Source organism: Saccostrea echinata, unplaced genomic scaffold, assembly GCF_033153115.1.
Source record: "Saccostrea echinata isolate AGI-Se365-2 ecotype Australia unplaced genomic scaffold, CSIRO_AGI_Sech_v1 ptg000011l, whole genome shotgun sequence".
Classification (NCBI taxonomy): Eukaryota; Metazoa; Mollusca; class Bivalvia; order Ostreida; family Ostreidae; genus Saccostrea; species Saccostrea echinata.
In genome coordinates this window covers 2,893,459-2,907,903 of record NW_026889760.1, presented here as the reverse complement: position 1 = coordinate 2,907,903, position 14,445 = coordinate 2,893,459, and positions in this window count along the sequence as shown.

Genomic DNA, 14,445 nt, shown 5'->3' with positions numbered 1-14,445 from the left:
CCCCTAAGGAAGAACCCATAATTACCACAATAACAAAAATCCATTTAACCGAGTTAAGATTCCTTCTCCGTTGAATTTCACAGCAAACTTTTTTTTTATTTTTAAATAAAGAGGTGCGATGAAGCCTATCACTTTACTCTGTCGACAAGAACCTCATAATTGGAAGTCACTTAAACGAGGACCAAGTCTTTTGTCAGGACGATACATTGCCATCAGGCTGCAGGCTGACATATTCATTAAATACAAAATTCTTAGTTTTAACTAGGTAGATTGATAAAGGAAAGTGAGTATCTACATAAGATCCAAGGCCACCTTTAAAAAAAATGTTTGATCGCCCTTTTACGATCAACTGACTAAAAACATTTCGACTCAAAACATTTTTGACCTCCAGGAAACAATTTTTATTTATTCATTTCAGTTTTTTCATCCCATTAATAACTATTTTAACCTCATATTTTGCAGGGTTTTTTTTAATTTGCCCCTACCTACCTACCCATTTTTTTTATCTTGAATCGGGAGAGGACAATCAAACATTTTTTTTAAAAGATGGCCCAAGATATGATTAAGTCATTTTTTTCTCAAATCAATCTTTACCATAAAGCGCACACATGACCTTAATTTGGTTGTCTTACCCTTGGCCTTACTTTTGCGCTGCTTTTCGACAAAAAAGATGGCTTCTTCCCCCTCAGTTATGGCCCCTGTATCGTGTTGAGTATTTTGAATTTACTAGGTGGAGGTCAATGCAAAATTTACAACATGAAAACTATTATGTTGTAAATTTTACATTTACCTCCTCCTGGTGAATTCAGAATTCAAAACATGATATCTGTCCATCTTTGAATGACCTTACAACAGCTGATATGTATGACTGTGTTTCAACTTTAAAGATAGACCGTGACTCAGCGACAGTCCTGACACGCCTTGATGTTTACGACAGGACACGCCATGATGTTTACAATAGGACACACCATGATGTTTATGGCAAGACAAACCATATGATGTTTACGACGGGACAGACCGTAATACATGTATTTACAACAGGATACACCATGATGTTTACGACAGGACACCCATGATGTTTACGACAGAACACACCAGTTTGTTTGGACAGGACAAACCGTGATGTTAACGACAGGACTCATCATGATGTTTGCGACATGACAAACCGCAATTTTAACGACAGGAAACATCATGCTGTATGCGATAGGACACACGTCATGATGTATGCGACAGGACACCATGTGATGTTCACGACAGGACCGTAATGTTTAAGACAGGACACACCACGAAGTTTACTCTCATGTGAAGCCATTCTGATCATGGATTGATTGAACAGCCGATTTAATCATATAATTGACCTTGGCCTCAAAGATGTGACTTTGACCGAAGATTATGGCCTCTCTTAATAAGATAATGGGCAACAACATACTATGATGCAATCCAGGATTCGACAATTTTTCACCATACTGAATATATTCTCATTGCCCAGTGACCTTGACGTTTGATACATGACCTAAGGTCAAGGTGGTGATACATGTACGCCTTGAGGACATAAAGTGCATGTTGACAACTATCTTTTTTTAAAGTAGTATTTTTGGTTGCTTTAAAAAAAAGGGAGGGGGTCGTCCAAAAAACAAACCACTGTTTAAAAGTCTTATTACATGTATTAACATTTTAATTATGGGAGTGGATCCAATTTTTTTTCACTTTCAACAAAATTTGCTGTATTTTGTAAGCAAATGATCATTATCATTACCAAAAGAAATTGTAGAAGAGAATACTTAACTCATCCATGAGACAATCGCCTTAAAACTTATTTATTCGGTACTATACCGCTTATCTGTATACTTTGTGATCTACAATGTATCATTCCTTTGGTACTTTTGGAGTTTGTCAATTGAACCGTCGTACATGTGAGCATTCAACTATTTTAGTTCGATGAACCTTGACCTAAGATACCCCAAGTATAGCCATTTTAAAATAAAATGTTAGTTAAAAATACTCTCTTGAATGCTAAATTACCAATCATGAATAAGATAACGCAGACGAGCAAACAGAGGAAACATCACTGTACTAAAAAAAAAAAAAAAGAAGTAGGACCCCCCTCCCCCGGGCATGCAAGAAAATAAAAAAGGTATAGTCCTCTTTGTCCTCTAAAATTTCTTTTTCAAATTCTATAGAATACTCATCGCACATGCAGTCGTATTTTTTTTTTTTTTTTTGGCTGACGAAAAGATTCTGTTTAAAGTTTTAAGAGTTATCCCGCTTGAAAAGTTTTTACTGGATGTTGGATCGTAAAGCCATCTACCTGGCCGTATCACCAGTCATATTATGAATTATTTATTTGTAGTTTCTCAAAATAATAGGGTTCATATTTATATATAAAATTTGTGAACACTTAAAATATCTACTACTTCGATTTGCATACTATTATAGGCCACTCAATATTTCATTTATTAATTTAAAAAAAAGCCTTTGTGTATATGTAAATTACATTGTAGTTCTGTCACAAAATTGGAAAGTAAAGAAAGTATAACATTTTTTTATTAAAGCAGTGCTGTGTCCTTTCTGACATATTTCATTTTACCAAATAAAATCTGCAACATGACTATGTCACAAAGGACAGCAGAAAACGAAGCTATTTAGGTTGTTACACAATTTCTGAGGAATGAGACTTATTGGTTGAAGCTAACGAAACATTAGCAGCGAATCGAACTTTGACTGCCAGTACTTAAGAGGTGTACCTTTTCTCATGAAATGGACAGTGTCAAATTCAAATTTTACCATGAATATTTAAATTTCACTAAAAAAAAAATTCAAATGGAATAGTATAGTACATGTAGGTGTCACTGGATTTTATATGAAAAACAAATTAAAACAACAAAAGAAAGATTTTAAGTAATTTATAACAAATTCTAACAATTTAAAATATATTTCATTTTTTCAAATATCAAACTATATTTTTTTTATTTTTGTAATAATATGGCGAATCTATTTCCAAAAAAAAAAAAAATGTTTCATTTCAGTCTGAAGAACTTTAAAATATGGTTTCCAAGGTGTCTTCTTTTTGTAGGTATTGACTTCTGAAACAAAAAACATAAATAAATAAAATGTACGTCCCTAATGAATTATAAAATATTCCAAATATGGTGCTAAAACATAAACATCAATACATCAAGTTTTCACATCGTTCAACTAAATCAATAAAAATAATACCTTTTCTGTCGCAGTTTCTGTCACATAGTTGTCCTCCAATGAACATGAACACGCATTCAAAACGGGCACGGTTTCTTTAGGCATGGAATTCTAAAAAGAGACAGTATGAAGTCATTTTGATTTTCGAAGTAGTAAGGACGAAAAACATGAATCATTTTATTGTATCACAATCTAAAATCATTTTAAGATTTAAATGTGGTTCCAAATTGAGAGTATTCTTTCATAAACATACAAAAGTGAGATGAGGTTTAGATATAAAAGCAACAGAAGCAACCAAAAAAGACCCAAAAACAGGCGTTATGTGCAGTCATCCTTTGCAGCCCTTCACCGGCAAGTGGTGGCGTCTCAATATGAGTGAAAAATTCTTGAAGGAATGTTAAACAAACAAACAGAGAGAAAATTGAAAATTTTCAAAGTATACATGTAGAAGGAGGGAGTGGCGAAAGTAAAGGACATCTGCAAATTCTCACAGATACAGGTTGTATATACTGGGGTATGAATTTCCACCGTCCATTTCTGATGAAACGGTGGTAAATAATTACATGTAATGACTAAACCTCGATGCATGTGGGATCTAGGGACAGTTGAAGGGTACTCCAGCATGCTAGAAGTTCTTTTTCTTTTTAGAGATACTTTTGATTTGCCGCCGTGTCAGCTCTAGCATCCATTGTAAAAATTCTCGCCCGAAAACCCCTAAGTAGAAATAAAATGTTTAATCAAAAATTCAGGCTTTGAACATTAACAAATGACACGAAACAATAAAATATTCATTATTTGCGATAAAACTTACACTTAAAACAATGTTAATTCCTTCGTATAAGCGAAAAATTCAACATTTTCAAAATCGAAGCAGGAAACTAAACCATCCGGAACACCTCGGGCCTTTCACAGAAAAACACCTCGGAAACGAACGTACCCATGTGATCGAAAGTACAATGTAGCAGGTAAAGTAGCTCTTTAAAAAGCTGGAAAATGTACCCTAGAAGTACAACAAAAAGAAACCTATGGACTTGTTCTGTGAAATGCATAGCACTTATATTTTCTGATTTCTGCGCTGTTTATGATCAAGGGAGCTAAAAATACATAGGTGTTCAACAATTAGATTCACAAACTTCCATATTTCCCTCATGTTTCATGTGTCAAATACACCTTATTAGTAAGTGATAAATGCAAAATATTCATATATTTCTAAAATTCACCATTTTATCTTTCTATTGATATATAGATTGATATTGATATATAGATTTCTATGTATTAAGTTTTTATATTATTTCTTTATGGGGATTACTTTAGAATGTCCCTCATTTAGTAACGTCATACATAAAACTGTGTTTTGCACCCTAAATAATTGAAATAAATTACATGACTGTGATAATTAATTACCGCGAGCCGATCCCGATCTTTTTCCGGACATCGGATTCTGTATCACTCTGCTTTTTCCGTAAAGTCGAGAAACGAAAAAAAGGGGGGGAATTTTTACTTCTCAACTTCACGGAAAAGGCCAAATAATGTTCCGGCTGCTAACAGAACGTATAATACTACAATACCACTACATGTGTATAATAATTATGGATTCGATTTCTTGCTCATTTAATACCTGTGAATCAGAACAGAACTGTACCGTGCTTTGAATATTATAAACTAATTGAGCTAAAACATAGTCGGACTGTTATAAAGGCTGACTATAACAAGGTCGAACCATATAATATATTACAATTAAATTCAAACATTAATATATACATTTGTGGTATCTCTCTATTACATAAACATACAGAGAGCAAATATCTTCATACCTGTACATTTTGTATGAAGTTTTTCGAAGGTCATAGGCGGTCCTACTAAACAGAGAACTCTAGAGAACCCTAGAGAACTCAAGGTTTATTTGGTCAATTCAAATAAATTTTATGCATAATTGAGTTAATGTTTACATTATAAATCATATTCTATCTATAAAATCAATAATAGCGAGCGCAGCGAGCGGCGCAAAGCGCCGCTCGTCACTGCGAGCTCTAACGACAACGCCTGGGCGAAGAGAAAATTCGGACTTCTGCACATTCATTCAACAGAATTTTTTTCCGCAGTAATTCTGACCCACAATGCATCGCTTCTTGTTCTCGCTGCTAACTTCGTTCACGCGGTGACAACAACTAAAATTTCACAAAAAATAAACTCACCTTATTTAATGGCTATTGCATGCAGATAGTAGATTAAACGTTCTTTGTTAAAATATTTGCACTTTTTAAACTTTGTTTATGGAAATGCAGCTAACATACGACGTCATGTGACGTCACAGTTTAGACGTTCCAAATGTCTCGTGCGGTTTGAAGAGGCGGATCTTAAAATGAAGTGAACAATGCGCTCGCCCCAACGGTCGCACCGTCAACATATTGGTAGAGTCTATAACATAACCCAGTCACGGTTTTTGGGAAAATTATTTCCGGTATGGTTTTTTGTAATATAACGCATATTCGATCCCGATGCAATATAGTTTTGTAAACACTATGGTGTGTGGCAAATAATACGATCAATAGCCATAATCGGAGTCTTAATATTAGGACATTCAGGCGAATGAACGACTTTCACGAAGGTTAGGGTATTTAATAGTTATAACATGATAAATTAATAGATTGCGTTTTCATGGCCTGTTAGCCACTGGTAGAACTAGTGACCTAGTTAGCATGTGTGTATGCACAGCACTTGAATTTCTCAATAATTATTTCTTACGCTAATCTTCCGAGGGTAAAAGGAATCCCGCCCATAAAGACAATCACGTACAGTGAAAAAAAAAATCCCTAACTTGTTGACTTGCAGTTTTACAAGAAATATGACCCTGGTTTATAGCCATTATGTCACAGAAAAAAATTTCCCAGTTACAAACCAATATAATCTAGTCTTTGAACAACATAACCTAGTCACAATGAAACTTTACTCAGTCACTGGAAAACCTAACCTAGTCACTGTTCAACATATTATACCCAATCAATCATAACCATTTCATTGTTCAACTGTGAGATAATGAACACACATAATTTAGTAGATATTCATGGTTTTCTAAATTTATTTAAATCCTATTTTACAGCTTTGAAATAGACTGTAAAAGATGATAAAAAAACTTACTGACTATAAAACTTTCTGGCAAAAATGGGTTGTTATATTTAAATTTTTTTTGGCAATCACTTCAATATGTTACAAGTGAATCCCTCAAAACTGCACTGTTCTAGCTTTTCTTTCTCTTTTTCTTTCTCAATTGCGAGCTTATTAATAAATGAAACAACATAACCCAGTCACTGTTTAACAAAACCCAGTCACTGTTTAACAAAACCCAGTCACTGAACATCATAGCTTAGTCACTGTACAACAAAACCCAGTCACTGGGAAACCTAACCCAGTCACAGTTCAAAATAACCCAGTCTCTCAACAGCATAACCCAGTCACTGAAAAATATAACCCAGTTACTGAGAACCAAATCCCAGTCCCTGAATAACATAACCCAGTCACTGAAAATCATTACCCAGTCACCGAGCAACATAACCCAGTCTCTCAACAACATAACCCAGAGAGAAACATAACCCAGTCACTGTACACTGAGGAACATAACCCAGTCACTGTTCAACATAACCCAGTCACTGAACAACATAACCCAGTCACAACATAACACAGTCACTGAGCAACATAACTCAGTTACTGAACAACATAACCCAGTCACTATTCAACATAACCCAGTCACTGTTTAACATAACCCAGTCACTGAACAACATAACCCAGTCACTGTTTAACATAACCCAGTCACTGTTTAACATAACCCAGTTACTGCTTAACATAACCCAGTCACTGTTCAACATAACCCAGTCACTGAACAACATAACCCAGTCACTGAACAACATAACCCAGTCACTGAGGAACATAACCCAGTCACTAAACAACATAACCCAGTCTCTGTGTAACATAACCCAGTCACTGAACAACAAAACCCAGTCACTGTTTAACATAACCCAGTCACTAAGGAACATAACCCATTCACTATTTAACATACCCAGTCACTGTACATCATAACCCACTCACTGAATAACATAACCCAGTCACTGTTTAACATAACCCAGTCACTGTTCAACATAACCCAGTCACTAAGGAACATAACCCAGTCACTGAACAACATAACCCAGTCAATGAGGAACATAACCCAGTCACTGTTCAACACAACCCAGTCACTGAACAACATAACCCAGTCACTGTTTAACATAACCCAGTCACTGTTCAACATAACCCAGTCACTGAACAACATAACCCAGTCACTGTTTAACATAACCCAGTCACTGTTCAACATAACCCAGTCACTGAACAACATAACGCAGTCACTGTTCAACATAACCCAGTCACTGAGGAACATAACCCAGTCACTATACAGCATAACCCAGTCACTGTTTAACATAACCCAGTCACTGTTTAACATAACCCAGTCACTAAGGAACATAACCCATTCACTGTTTAACATACCCAGTCACTGTACATTATAACCCACTCACTGAATAATATAACCCAGTCACTGAACAACATAACCCAGTCACTGTTTAACATAACACAGTCACTGTTCAACATAACCCAGTCACTGTTCAACATAACCCAGTCACTGAGGAACATAACCCAGTCACTGAACAACATAACCCAGTCACTGTTCAACATAACCCAGTCACTGAACAACATAACCCAGTCACTGTATAACATAACCCAGTCACTGTTCAACATAACCCAGTCACTGAACAACATAACCCAGTCACTGTTTTAACTGGGTTATGTTAAACAGTGACTGGGTTATGTTAAACAGTGACTGGGTTAGGTTAAATAGTAACTGGGTTATGTTGTTTAGTGACTGGGTTATGTTGAACAGTGACTGGGTTATGTTGAACAGTGACTGGGTTATGTTGTTCAGTGACTGGGTTATGTTGAACAGTGACTGGGTAATGTTGAACAGTGACTGGGTTATGTTAAACAGTGACTGGCTTATGTTAAACAGTGACTGGGTTATGTTGTTCAGTGACTGGGTTATGTTAAACAGTGACTGGGTTATGTTCCTCAGTGACTTGGTTATGTTAAACAGTGACTGGGTTATATTAAACAGTGACTGGGTTATGTTGTTCAGTGACTGGGTTATGTTAAACAGTGACTGGGTTATGTTGTTCAGTGACTGGGTTATGTTAAACAGTGACTGGGTTATGTTGAACAGTGACTGGATTATGTTAAACAGTGACTGGGTTATGTTGTTCAGTGACTGCGTTGTGTTAAACAGTGACTGGGTTATGTTGTTCAGTGACTGGGTTATGTTGTTCAGTGAGTGGGTTATGTTAAACAGTGACTGGGTTATGTTCCTCAGTGACTGGGTTATGTTAAACAGTGACTGGGTTATGTTGTTCCCCAGAGAATGGATATACCGTAGCCCAACTGGTGTAGTTCTCATAAAATGTAATGTGAAACCCTAGACATCTCCGTCCTCATCTTTGCCTCATTATTAGTTTATTGGAAGTAGAATAAATAATGCATACTTACATCTTCTCTTGCTTTGCTTTGTTTCTTTTGGTTGTTTCGTTTGTCTCTGTCATATCCCTGGTGACATTCCAAGATTTTTTTGCCCATAATAATGAAAGGGATAGCATCATATTCTATATGGGGTTCAGCATTTTCCTTTGTGTCCACAAATCTGATATGGGATTTATCAATCTCTCCTACATCTACAGTAATTGCAAAAGAATTTTCAGTGTAAATTGGTATTAACAAATGTGAATCTGATAAAGGGGGGGGGGGGGGTTACTTTGAACAAATACATAAAAAAGTTTCTAAGTTCAACTTCTCAACTTTTCTGGAGAATAAGTTGAGAAGTTTTTAAAATGTTTACAACACCCAAAACACCAACAACACAGACAATGGACAAATTTCAATCACAAAAGCTCATGTGAGCCTAGAATGGGGATGGTTATCTTCCTATTACTTGTTTGACCCGCGTGGTTTCGACATAAATCCATGTTCGACACAAGTGGTTTTGTTCTGAAGCAATTAATTAACACTTGCAACAGTTTCACATTTTCTTTTTGTCTACATAGGATTTTTTTTTATCGACAATGCATATTTTAATTATTAATTTAAAAGCTATTATGTTATCAATATACAGCTACCAATGTACTTACCTGTGAGCAGGTCAAAACCACTTAATAGGTCGTAACCATGCAGGTCAAACACGGAATCAAAATGTAACCATCCGACACCATGAGTCTATGGTTCAGGTGAGCTTAAAATGGTTACAATAATGAGAAGATTCAAGAAATTGTTTTGCTAAAGTTGCATTTAAAAATAAAATATCGTAGCGAGAGATTACCAACATCCTTTCCAAATTGTTTGGAACTTTTTAAACATCGGAACCTAGAGGAAGGTGCATAATCATACTCCTGTAACAACTTGTCCAATTGTGTGGAAGATGTCACATACCCAGATAGTGATGTTGATTTTACATCGAACAGATCTTTCCAAGTGTCACTATAGATAAGAAAAAAAAAATATAATAAAAAAACAACTGTTAACACTCGACTAAATTTGGCACCCTCTCTCATTGAATCCGGGTATTATCAGTGATTATATCTTTACAAAACTTTATCCAGGTGTTGAGAATTTCTTGAATACCGCATATTCACTATATCATAAATATCTTCATACAACATTCTTACCTTGTTTCTTCATCCATTTCATACAGTTGCTGAGATGAAAGGATAACGGCATTCGAACCTTTCCTTACTTGGATTTCCCGCCTCAATGTCACGAAAAATTACAATCGGGTTCGGTGTTAAAGCAAATTGTACGTTTGAAAACCATACCGGAAATAATTTTCCCGGAAATCGTGACTGGGTTATGTTATAGACTTCCCTCGAAAAAAGTTGAAAACGTAACAACAAAGAGTAGTGTAATATTTTATGTCATCCCGATCCCGACTGAATTTCAAATACGTTGTTAATTGAAATAATAATTTTACCACATAATTTTACAATTCTTTTTCACATTATTTTTCATTTAATTTTATTTTTTAAGTTATATAGAATTCATAGTTATTAACTCTGGCGTAAAATTATTTGAAAAAATAATTAAAATAACACAAAGTATGATGAAGTCTTCATACATTAGTATTCCATTGAAAATAAGCATAACACCTGGCATAATATTGTTACGTTCCGATAAGTTTACCTGTGAAATTCGGATTAACCGTTGTTGACAAGTTCCGAATAAACGGACCCTGAACCCGATGTGTATAAACTACTAAAATATTTGTCTATGAACAATGAACGAAAGAATTGAACAATAATTGATTTATTTGAACTTTATCAATTTGATTTATGTATTGTAATGACAAAGCGTGATATTGTATATGTTCTATATAGGTACAACGTTATTTAGTAATTTTAGTGGTCAAAACCCGCTAACTTACAAATTAGATATTGATTGTGACGTTATTGGTATCTGACGTTTATACGTCATCATAACAACTTTTGTCTATAAAAGACAGCTGTTTTGTGTTTAGAAGTCAGTCTGCATTGGGTTGCGACTCCGTATACTTCGGGTGTAAGACAGTGGTATGTACAAACAGTACCAAGTCTATGTATACGAAATCATTAGTGAAGAGTCATTCAGAGTAGAAACGTCCTGGATTGACCATTGGTTCGTCATCTTTGTATTAACCAAATAACGTTGTACCAACCAGGTTTATCATTGTGCTTATAATTGAACCATTTGATCGTCTTAATAAATATCATAAACTTTACAACGTGTTATTCGTCACGGTTCTAGTGCAGATATTATAGTGAACTAAAAATTGGTCATTTCGCCAATTATTCAGTGGACCAAAAATTGGTCATTATTCCGATTGTATATAAACTTTGTGGATAACCATTTCAACCTTGACCAGTTAACAGTAACCAACAGCGGCCCACGATTAACTGATTAAGTAATAACCTTATACCCTCGGTTTCGTTACATTGGTGGCAGCGGTGGGATACGCTGTTTAAGAAAATTGTGACATTTAAAAAAAATATATAAAGATGTCAAGGAACGACGAAGTTATGGAGGAAAATGACCATATTTCAGGACCACAAGAGCATCAATTTATCGAAGGTACTCCAAGCAGAGAAGTGCTTTTGCGGGTTAATAACAACGACCAAATAGGAGATGGCGGCGGAGTAAGTTCATGTACACAAGACAGTTTACAGATAATTCTAAATGAATTAAAAATTTTGAAGTCGCAAATGAGTTCGTTACAAAATCAAGTGAGACCAACATGTGCTGACAGCCAACATGTAGACCAAAACAGTGTGCGATTCTGTACCAATACCACGTCTGAAGAGGACCAAATACGTAACGAACATCGACCATATAGAAATACATCTCGACAAAATTCGTATGACGTATCTCGTGATTATGAAGATTCAAGAACAAGTTGGTCAAACCCGATGGTATCACGCAGCTTCACTAACAACGCTAGAACCAACGAATTTCAGCCGACCATGCGCAGCTTTGAGTACGATGTACCAAATTATGGTCACACAAGACAAGTCCATGACCACAGATTCAGGCGAACACCAGAACCAAAAGGGAGAAAACCAGCAACATTTGATGGTGCCATGAACTGGAACGACTACATAGTTCATTTTGACATGATCGCCCAATTAAACTACTGGGATGAGGAAACGAAGGCATTAGAGTTGGCTACCAGTCTACGCGGCCCGGCATTAAGCGTGTTGAGTGATCTACGACCAGAATATCGATATAATTTTCGCCACCTTGTTTCCGCACTTTCAGCGAGATTTGACCCAGAAAATCAAACAGAGATCCACAAAGCACAACTTAAGAGTCGAACACGGAAGAGAAACGAAACTATCACAGAATTAATGCAAGACATAAAACGACTTGTAAGGATGTCATATCCAAACGCACCTTTAGGTTTCCGTGACCAAATAGCTAAAGATTCGTTCATCGAAAGTTTAAATGACCAAGAAATGGAATGGGCAGTGTTTCAAGGAAGACCTAAAAACCTAGAAGATGCAGTGCGACTGGCATTGGAATTTGAGGCCTTTCAACAAGCACGGGGGAGGCGAAATAAAGTTGCAGTACGTATGCAGAGAGAGGAACCAATGAACATAGATGGAAACGAGGATTATACACATCAAGTAGCTATGATCAGCCAAAACAAAGATAAGAAATTTTACAAGAAAGGTCCCTGTTTCTACTGCAAGAAAGATGGTCACATCAAAAGTGAATGTAGATTGCTACAACGACACCTCAAAGACGAAAAACACAGAAACCAAAGAAAACCAGATTACGCGGAAAACGTGACGACCAAGGAACCCGAGAACCAGGGAAACGCACTGTAGTTGACGTCGGCGGCCTAACGTCAACTACACAACAGAAAGGGCCACATGTTTTTGAAATAAAGGGTTCCAATAATAACTCATTAACAATGGATGTGTTTGTTAACAATGTTAAAATTAACTGTATTATTGACACTGGCTCAGCTATCACAGTTATTCATCCAAAGAAATATTACGAGATAGATAGATGTGTAAGACCTAAATTATCACCAAACCATAATAACTTACGAATGGCAAACGGTGAACTAGTGGTACCAGAAGGTCAGACAATACTTCAGATTCGTGTCAATGGGGAAATTATACAACATAGAGTGGTCGTCGCTGACGTTGAAGCACAGATGATCTTGGGTTTTGATTTTCTTAAAGAGCATAACTGTCAGTTACATTTGGGTGAAGGAACTCTTATCTTGGGAAACAAGAAATTATCATGTGACCTTAACATTGAACAAAGTCATGTATTCCAAATTTCCGTACAAGGAGCTTTACTACATGATAATAGTGATGGACTAAGCCGTCGACCATGTGCACCTTGTAACTACTGTGATAAGAAGGAGACAAACGACCAGACCAAAGAGGAATATGATAATCTAGTATTAAAGTTAAAAGAAGACCAAACCGACACTCGAAATTGGTACATGACAAAGACAAAAGAAGACCCTCAAAAGAAGCAGAATGCAGATCCAATATTAGCCAAAATAATAAAGTGGAAGACAGAGGACAGCAGACCAAATTGGCAGATAATAGCAAACGAACCAAAAGAGCTAAAGACATATTGGTCACAATGGAACCGGCTGATATTAAGGAATGGAATACTCTTCAGGACATGGGAAGAAAATGAACAAACGTTTTACCAGATGGTGGTACCAAAAGCACGTGTAAAAGAAATACTTAAGTCGTTACATCACAATCCTACGGGTGGACATTTGGTAATCTCCAAAACTACCGAGAAAATAAGAGAAAGGTTCTACTGGGCATCTTACAAAAACGATGTTGAGAAGCATATCAGAGGATGTACCGTTTGTGAAGCAAGGAAGAATACAGCAAGTGCAGCCAGAGGAAAACTGGGTCAGTATTTAGTTAGGAAACCACTGGAACGAGTGGCCATTGACATCCTTGGTCCTTTACCACGGACCAAGAAGGGTAACAAGTATGTTGTTATCATTTCGGATTATTTCACCAGATGGATAAAAACTTATCCGGTCAAAAACCAAGAGGCAATAACCATTGCAAAGGTTTTTGTAGGTGAATTTATTTCAAGGTATGGAGTCGCACTCCAGGTTCATACTGGCCAAAGCAAACAGTTTGAGTCGAAGTTGTTTCAAGACTTGTGTAAGATGTTACAAATAAAGAAAAGAAGAAAAACCCCATTCAATCTGAAGAGTGATGACCTAGTAGAGAGATTCAATCGAACGCTAGAAGATACGATAAGCAAGTATGTACAACCTAACCAAAAGAATTGGGACGAAGTTTTGCCATTTCTGATACTTGCCTACCGATCATCAGTTCATGAGACTACAGGATACAGTCCGGCAAAATTAAATTTTGGTAGAGAGTTAAAGCTACCTGTTGACCTTGTGTATGGGCACAATCCAAGGGAAACTTGTCATGAAAGCTACCACGAGTTCGTTGACGAGATGAAAACCAACTTAGAAGACATCCACGAGAAAGCCAGGAGAAAAATGATACTCGCGAACGAGAACCAGAAACGAAAATATGACACCAAGGCAAACCAGATTCAATACACCCCAGGACAACATGTGTGGATTGCATCAAAATCAAGGACCAAAGGAAGATGTCCCAAACTTCAGGTTCATTGGAATGGACCCTATGT